This window comes from Gambusia affinis, linkage group LG22 (genome assembly GCF_019740435.1).
Source record: "Gambusia affinis linkage group LG22, SWU_Gaff_1.0, whole genome shotgun sequence".
Lineage (NCBI taxonomy): Eukaryota > Metazoa > Chordata > Actinopteri > Cyprinodontiformes > Poeciliidae > Gambusia > Gambusia affinis.
In genome coordinates, this window is record NC_057889.1 from 19,017,341 (window position 1) to 19,026,326 (window position 8,986).

Consider the following 8,986-nt stretch of genomic DNA (forward strand, 5'->3'; position numbering starts at 1 on the left):
ATATTGTGCAGCGAGCTGTGAGAATGTGACGAGACGACAGTGAGACAAACTCGAGACATTAGGGTTTTCAGCGATCCAGTTGCAAACCTCAGTATGTTGTCCGCTAATCGCGAGAGAAAACCACAAGACAGGAGCAGGCAGCGTTGAGCTGAAGAGCCTTTGACGGAGATGGGTTTCAGCCGGAGCCGCTGATGGATTTAGGGATAATGGCTTCATTGTACTGGCTAATTGTTAAAGGATCCAGGCTGCGTGGTGAGTTTGGAGAAAAGGGGATTATTGTGATCAGCGTATCCCGCCGGTGGAATGCATGGCAGGAGTCCAGAACTCAGCCGGGATGCACGGAGGGACGCTGTGTCTGGACCGAGGTACGCTTAAGAGTCGGGCACAGATACCAAAAAAAAGGCGGCGAAGAAAGTCCGCCAAAACAAATCCTGTTTTCTAAGAGCAGGACCATGAAAGAGTTCCCAAAACCCCAAAAAGGGTTGATTTAAATCCTCTAAACTCAGACCTCGAGTGAATTTACTGCGTGGGAATAATTGCTAAATAGATTATCTTTTGTTCATATTCTTTTCTTTTCTATATTTACTTCCCCTCAGTTTTTTTTTTTTGTTGCTTTTTTATTTATTATTTCTTTCCAGCCCTAATCCGCCATTTGCCACAGGATTTACATCCCAGTATTAAGTCCGCCCAGAGAACCACTCAGCGGAATAAGTCCATTACTCACTCAATTACAGGAACAGCACGGCCTGCTGGGTTCAGGTTTGGGGAAGAAAGCTGGAAGGGAAGTCCTTGTGGCTACTGGAGGGTTTCAGCGTGTCAACGCATTGGGCTAAATTCGGCTCTGTGTCTTTCTGCAACTCTTACCTGGGGAAACAAGGCTCGCTCTGTATGTAGGCCACTTTGATTCGAGGGGTTTATGGATGTTGTTTAAAATTTCATTTGGACCTCCGTCGCTGTGCGGCGGAGATTAGTGTTAACGTAATGCGCCCCTTTCTCCCCAGGTGATATGTTGTTTATAGTTGCGTGTATTTCAATGGTTTAATCACAGAAAATGTGACTTATTGAAGGAGCTGGGCGATGGCAAACCAAGGTTATTATAATGAAAGAAATACCAAAAGCTGAAAAGGAGAACACATTCTTTAACTGAAATAAATAAAACAATAATTAATGGGGGGGAAACTACATCTGGAACTATCTTGTGTGTTTATTAAACTAAGTGGGATGTACTGAAATTAGAAATATAATCCCCTTTGTTTTGTGTCTATGTACCTATTTATTAGCCTTTCAAATTGATGTGAAATTTAGTTTTTTTTTTTTTTCCATCTCAAACAAACTGTTTACATCAACTGTCAACAAAGTACAGCACTTCCGCTAGTCGGCAAGATGGCGACCACAAAAGACAACATAAAACACCAAAGTCAGTTGTTGTTGAACAATAATTGAACACATGTTTTGAAAATGGTATCTTCTGTTGAATATTCATTACTCGATCGGGGTATACTTAATGACAATACAATAGATTGACTTTTTTTTTTTTTTTTAAGTCTGCACCTAAAAGAAACAAAGTATAAAAATAAAACGAAAACTACCACTATGACTAATAAAAACACTTAACTGGAACTAAACAATATTTAACTAATACTAATTAGTAAAAACTAGCAAACTGACTCAAAATTCTAATTAAAACCAACCGAATAAGGCAAACAAAAAGTCACAACAAAATAAAACAAAACTACAATGAAAAACACAAAACTATTATGACCCTGCGGCGAACAGCTTGCCATCGCCACTTTGGTTGTGATGCTGAGTAGCTGATACACCGGGGGCCCATTCCGCGCCTCGAGCCGCCGCGTACAGACCGATCGCTGCTCAAGTTATTTGCTTTGCGTGGGAATTCCTCGGAGAAACACGCACGTTTTATTATTCCGGCTCCCTGCGCTCTTGTTTGTTTCGGCAGCACAGCGCGGAGTCCTATAGAGCACCGTCTTAGCTTTCATCTTCATATCGAGGCTTCCTCCTGCTTTGGCTTGAGCGGACATCTGTTAATGTGGACTTTGGAGAAAGAGATGAGATATTAGCATGTGGAGAAAGAGAAGGGAGAAGAGGTAAGAGCAGACAGGAAGGAGAAGGGAAGAAGAGAAAGTGTGTGAGTGAGAAAGAAAGGCGAGCTCGTGTGCTTTTTGCACACATGCGGCATAAATCATCATGGATCTGAAAGGAAAATAGAAAATGGCAGTCCCCGCAGGTTGCTAAATCAAGCCACTGCTTCCTCGGTCCGTTCGGTAATTGCGCGGAGTGCTGATGGGGTTGTTTTTCGTGGCAGCTGCACGGGGCGAAGCAAAAGCAGCCATGCGTCGGCGAGCTTTGTGGGGCGCGGCGGCAGCTGTGGCTATTGGAGAGCGAGGTGGAGCGACAGACGGATCGCTTCGGGACAGGACGGGGAGATGACGGCGATCGGGTTTGACGGGCCCTGAGCGCAGACATTTGTAGAATCAGCAGAGGTGTCAAAGTCAAGTCTGTCGCGGGCTCCCAGTTAATGAGATTCAGGATATAGAAGCCGTCCTCTTCGAGAAGCCTGGACTGTCTATAAACGCTGGTGTCCATAATCACTCACGGTTCTGTACTTATTAGAGCGTAGAAGGTCGATTCACGTCACGTCACTCAGGGTGAAGATGCAGAGCGAGCATTAAGGGATCTCCAGAGACATGTTGAAACTTCCTAACAGTTTTACTCTGTGTTCATAACAGGTACATGCTTTTTTTCCAGAGCTTCTTAGCATAGCTAAAAGGAGATATTTGCACATTCTGTGTACATATAAAAAAAGTTTTTCTCCTTACAGGCTGACTTTAAAATGAAGAGACAGACGAGTGACAAAAAAACTATAAAAAATTTGTCAGAGAGAAATTCCCGTCCCTTTCTCGCCACCAGGCCCAGTCTAACCATAACTTCTGTTAGCTGTTGTGTTATTTGTCAGAATTTGCGACCATGTTTTATGTAGAAATGCACTCAGACATTAATGTTAATATTTAGTTTTGTCTCGTCAGCCTCCACTGAACGGCTTTTGTACAAACACACATAAAAGACGTGAATCCTTATGACGCGGTGAGGAGTTATGTACAGTCGTACGGTTCTTCACTAAATAACTATGATAGTCAGACCTGATTAGAAACCTGAACGTTGTCCATGGAGGTCTGCGGCGCTGTATTAAGGTCTGTACAAATATGAACGTCCCGAAACCACGTGACCGCGTGCCGACTTTTCATGTTCAGATGAAAGTGGGGATTAAAGCTTTTCTGGTTTAGGTCAGATAGAATTACCAAGATTATTTCTATTTCCTCTCTCTATATATATATATTTTTTACTTTCTTCCAACTCTGCAGTGGTCATACATTTCCAAGGAGATTGGTTGAAACACTTTTATTTAAATTGTATGACTGAATGTTTTCGGTACTCTTCCACAGGATGTCACAAGGAAGCGGCGTGTTTGAGGGCCAAAAACTCATCGAAAGGTGGGATTCAATTGAACTCACAAGTGATCTAGGTTTTATAATGCAATAAAATTACCATCGGGGATTTCCCAACCAGCTTAAAGGGGTAAAAAAACAAACAAACAAAAAAAAAAATTATTCTGATATTTAACCGAAATGTCTGTAATTTTAAGTGACCTAAAACAGAAACGGTTAGGTCAAAGTGGGAAACGTCTTTTTAATATAGTGGTAAAATCTGGGTTCGGAAATAGTAAATTCATACATTATTTAAATAATCACCACTCGGAATCAGCTGACAGCGTCCACGTTTTTATTTTGAAGATAATTTATTGATATTAGTCATGACAACATTGAGTATCCCTTTGGGATAAATAAAATATTTTTAAATTGAATTGCCTTTTGCTTAGTGCCACAGCTAATGTGAAGATTAATCTACGGTCAAAAGCACTCCACACCAAACTAATGCAAGAATGCCAGACAAAGAAATCCTACTTTTTTCTTTAACTAACAGGTTACAGAAACAAATATGTTGACACGGGAGCAGTGGACTAGTGGCAAGCCCCAATGGTCATACTGGGATTCGTAACAGTAGAAACGTTTGAAACCATTCCAGCTTTTATTGATGTTTCACTTTATTTTGTCGTGTTTTTACAATCCAAGCAAAAACACTTGAAAAAAGGTTTTAGAGGTATAAAAAAGCCTGTAAGCATATGGTTTGTCAGCACTGTGTCTGCTGGTGTGTGGTCCCAATTATACAGAGAGTGTGTCTGAAAACGGAGTCGGAACAAACTGTTTACGGCCAAATGACAGGTGAAGACATGCAAATCGGTCAGCATGTTGCTCATACAGGGAGAAACACGAGGCAGTCATTTCTGCTTTGCTTGAGGTGTCCCAATGAGAAAACATTACATGAACACGATTTCTTTTGATATTACAAACAGAAAAGAAAAGAAGTACGAGGTTTTAATAAAGGCCTTGCAGACAGTTAGGGAGTGAAAGACCATTTGGTGCAAAAGCTGAGCTTTGAAATGTAATAGATTTGACATGAAAACATGAAGAGTTATATGTCTTCTGTAAGCCCTTAACTATTTACTTAGAAGTGATTTACAGTCTAACAAATTAGAAAACCTCAGTTACGGTTTTTGTGGAGCCGCAAAGAATCCAGTTGGAAATCAAAAGGTGAAAACCTAAAGTTTCACCTGAAAACTGACATATTTTCTCCTCTTTTTTTATTTCAATCCCCGGCATCGAATTTGTAATTAGCTGATTAATATCAAGATCAAATCTTTTCAAAAATCTTAAATATTTCAGTATTAATTTACAAAAAGGCTCCCCTTATGAATGGCTAATAAATAGTTCAAAGATATGCTATTAATTAATTGCCCTTAATTTATGATAACACATTAATTATTTATAAAGTATTTACAGCTTAATTCATACCAAAAGAAATATTCCTTAGTCATTTACAAAGGAAGTTTGTTTTAAAGTGGCACCAGTTTTTCTTCCTCATTGTTCAGTCACTACACAGGCAGAAGCAATAGCTTCATTTTTAGGATACGTCTTTAAAAATGTATATTCGCAAAACATTCTCGTTTTAATAATTTGTGTGGTTAAAAATGTAGATGTTTGAGGCTTGTAACAAAGTGGAGTGTTTTAATGGGTATGAATACTTTTGCGAGCCACAACGGGCTCCATGCTGAATGATTTATCATTTCACTTTTCCTTTTGACTTCAAACGTTTCTGACATTGACACAATTTCAGACCTCAGTTTCAAGATGAGTTTATTTCTCAGAGTAGATCAAACTTTTTTTTTTTTCCTCAGGTACCTTTTCAGTGTCTGCCTCTTTGCCTTTGTCCTTTATTTCCACAAACATTAAATAATAATAAATGAAAGCCAGTTTTCTCATTGCTTTAACAGAAGTTGAAACTGAATGTTAAAACTTTCCTCGATGTGTTCCCCGCTCTCTATGGCTGGTTAGTGCGCACTTACCGTCTATAATTGCGATTCCCACATGGAGACAAAAAAAAAAAAAAAAGTACATTTTCAGAGATAATTGCATCATCTTGTAGTCAAACATACATTATCAGATTTTGGTTCTCTAGCGGGGCGGAAATAAACTGTGAAAGGAACATTTACCAACTGTTTTATCACTTGAGAAAGCTACGATGACAAACTCGTCTACTTACGCCAGCGGCTGTGCGGCGGGATGAGCGCTCATTATCAGACAACATGACAACGTTGCAGCTTGTGTTACGCACAAGGTTTACTGAAAATTTCTTAAGTAAATTTATTTGACATTTACAGAGCAGCTTAATGTATTTTGTGAAAGTTCTGTCGGTGCTAACGAGTGTTTCAGTTGTGCTTTATGGGGTTTGTCCTCATGTGATTCTCTTAAAAACAATTACAGTCTTTTTGCAGGCTGCAGCATTTAAAAAAAAAAAGTTTCAGGGTTTTTTTTTTTTTTTCTTTTGTGGGTTTAATGAGTTGTTGTATTTTGCTGGGTACTGGATGTGTTGGCGACTGAACGGGGAGTTCACTAAGGACTGTGCAGTGAAAAATCCAGCCACGTGTGAGATTTGATGGAAGTTTCAGATGGGAGGCAGAAAGCAGAAACGTGTGGAATTGAAAGCTGCAGCACCTCTGTGGCCTTAGGGGCCATTTTGGATTACATTAATAATGCAGCATTAAGAGACATGGCTTGGCTGCGTTCTCTAGCTTGTGAGCTTTATGTGAGTTTTAAAGTATAATTCTTACATTTCAACAGCTGTAAAGGTTCTTGTAGGTAACATTTCCCCAGTATGTTTCAGCTTTCTGAGTTTTATCACATTGAGGCTACCAACATACTTTATGTACGTTAAGAACCTGCTCACTTTCACTACCTATTTTAAAAGATTTTAATTAATTTTTTGAATTCATCAGAAGGATTTAAAGCTGAACTATTTAATTTTTATCTTAAAATATTTCTTTACATACTTGTTGAAACTGTATGTCATTCTGCTACTCTACAGCTTCTCCCTGTCAGCAGAGCCTGCTGTGAATGTTAAGGCTAGCTAGCATAGCCACTGATGACGGCGGATAAACGGTTTTTCTCTGAGTCGGCTACAACCCTTGGTCTTGGTTTGGTGTAAATGAACTCTGGTGCGAATGCCAAGCCGACCAGAGGCCGCTCCAAAAGCAGGAAGTAGATTACAGTGCATTCTGGGTAAATACAACCAGAACAAACCAGAACAGTTTTAGGAATATCCTACACCTGCTAAAATCTGACGGCACACTTTTTTCTTTTCTATTTCTACATTTTGTTTAGAAGGAAGGTAGAAACTCACTGTCTTCTTCAGAGGTTTTCATGTTGTTTGCTTCAGTGGTTCTTGGTGCAGCGCCACCACAGGCGAGGAGTGGAACAGGTTTTTCAAAGCGTTTGGTTGGTCCGACACAGTGCAGTGTGAAAGAGAACCACAGCAGCTGAAAATGTAACAAATGTCACAACTTTGGTCTCCAATCAGGCAGAGGCAACCAGACTGTCAGGTGGGGAAAAGTCTCTACGACTTCATTTCTGATGCAGCATTTAGATAGAGGGTTTCTAAGTTCACATAAACATGAACGAATGGATCCATCATGGCTTAAACACCACAGCCTACCTGAGTTTTCTGGCTGACCATGTCCAGCCCTTCGTCATTCCAGAGTTCCCAGCTTTTCCGGCTGTTGCAGGAAAAAAAAATGCACCATGTCACAGAGATGAGATGATTTCAGAATGGTTTGCTGAACATGACAGTATTCACTTTTAGTCCTCTGACCGCACCAGAGTGGAATCATGGATCTGCAGCCAACAAATCTTCAAATACTGAGTGGTGCTGCCATGTCGACCAAAACCGGCAAAGTTCTGAAAAAAACACAAAGGATAAAGTGAAGTGTCTGGTGAGTATACTTTGGTCAGTACTAGTACAAATAATCCTTTGGCTCTTTAGTTCAATAAATGGTAAATAAAAGTATTTTAAAAAACAGTTTTTTTTCTCAGTTTGCTGCCAGCAGAACAGTCGATCAGCAGCCTCTCAGCTGTCTGACTCGTCTGTTAAGTCACCAAAGCTTCAGTCGCCCTCTCTTAAGCCCAGAGATTGAGGCTTCTTACAGCATTATTGCAAGTCGAAGCAGACAGAGTCTGGCAGTGGAGTGGGTCTGCCTCCGTTTTCTGGAAGTGGAAGGGGAAAAAAACAATGACTTTAAATCCCAGTAGGATCCTCTTTTCTCTGGTGTCCTTCCCTTCCCCAAAGAGTCTAGGAAGCTTTACGGTTTAACAGGGTTCCAACTCCGTCTGGGATGGTCTAAAAAACTGGAAATGGATTTTTGTGTTTTACAGGCTTGATCCGAGTATGAAAGAAAAAATAAAATGTGGGAAAATATTTGTACTTTCAGATTTTATTACACTACTGTCTAAATGTTATGTCCTTCCTACCATCTTCCCTTCTTTGTGTCCTTCCATCATTTCTTGTGCCTGACCCTGATTCCTCACTTCATTCATTCTTTGCCTGCTTGATCCTCCTTCCATCCTCGTGCGCGTTCTTCTTCGCTCCCTCCCTCTGTTACGTCCTTTTTTCCTTGTGTACTTCCTTTTATCTTCCTTCCTTCCTCCCTTGGTTGGTTCTTTTCGATTTTTAATGATGTGCTTTCATCAGTTGTCCTTTTCTTCTTTCCTTGTACGGTTTGTTCCTCATTTCCTTTATTCCTTTCTTCTGAACTTTCTGTTTTGTATTCCTTACATACTTTTCTCCTGCCTTTCCTTCTTCTTTGCGTTCATCCGTTTTTCTTTCTTCTTCGTGTCCAGCCTTCTTTTCTTCACTTCCTTCCTTCATTTATTCTTTGCATGCTTCATCCCTGTTACATCTTTATGTGCTTTCTTCCTTACTTCTTCCCTCAGTTTCTTCCTTGCATACTTGCCTCCTTCCTCCCTCTCTCACTTCCTTTTCTTTAATCGTGTGCCATCCTCCCTTTCTTCCTTGTCTCCATTCCATATTGAAACATTCGACTGTTTTCATCTACAGAATTGAAGTTGGCACATGTAATAAGTAGAACTTTGAAAGCGTTTCAGTCCTAAGTATTTTGACAACAATAACATCTTCTACAATAAAACCTCGACCAGCAGCGCCACGGCACAACCAGCAACATGCATTTATTAAATCACAAGCCGATTCAGAAAGCGCACGCCAAGACCGCGGTGAACAAGAGGAGCGCTAATTTTGGTGTCACCGAGTCGCTTATCTTTTGTTCTCGGTAAAGTACATGTTGATTAATGGTAAACGACAAGCTGAGAGACACCCGACGTGGGCTGGAGCCTCAGCAATAATCAAGTGGGCAGAGAGTGACCCCGGCGCCGAGGCAGACAGGCTTCCAGCTGCCAGCGCCTCTTCCCCTCCACACCAACTCACCCCCCCCCCTCTTTTTTTCCTTTTTAATTACAGGCTAGACTTAATTAAAAGTTTCTGTGACATTTCTTACTGGCTGCTG

General features: G+C 40.6%; 1 long non-coding RNA gene across 1 annotated transcript; it reads right to left on the bottom strand.

Annotated features, from left to right (window-relative positions):
* Window positions 1-6,884: 6,884 nt before the first annotated feature.
* Window positions 6,885-7,367, bottom strand: LOC122825345. The gene is made up of 3 exons (XR_006369628.1): window positions 7,267-7,367; window positions 7,126-7,186; window positions 6,885-6,949 (listed from the first exon to the last, which is right to left on the bottom strand). It is a non-coding gene; the product is annotated as an uncharacterized LOC122825345 (long non-coding RNA).
* Between the last annotated feature and the right edge of the window lie 1,619 nt (window positions 7,368-8,986).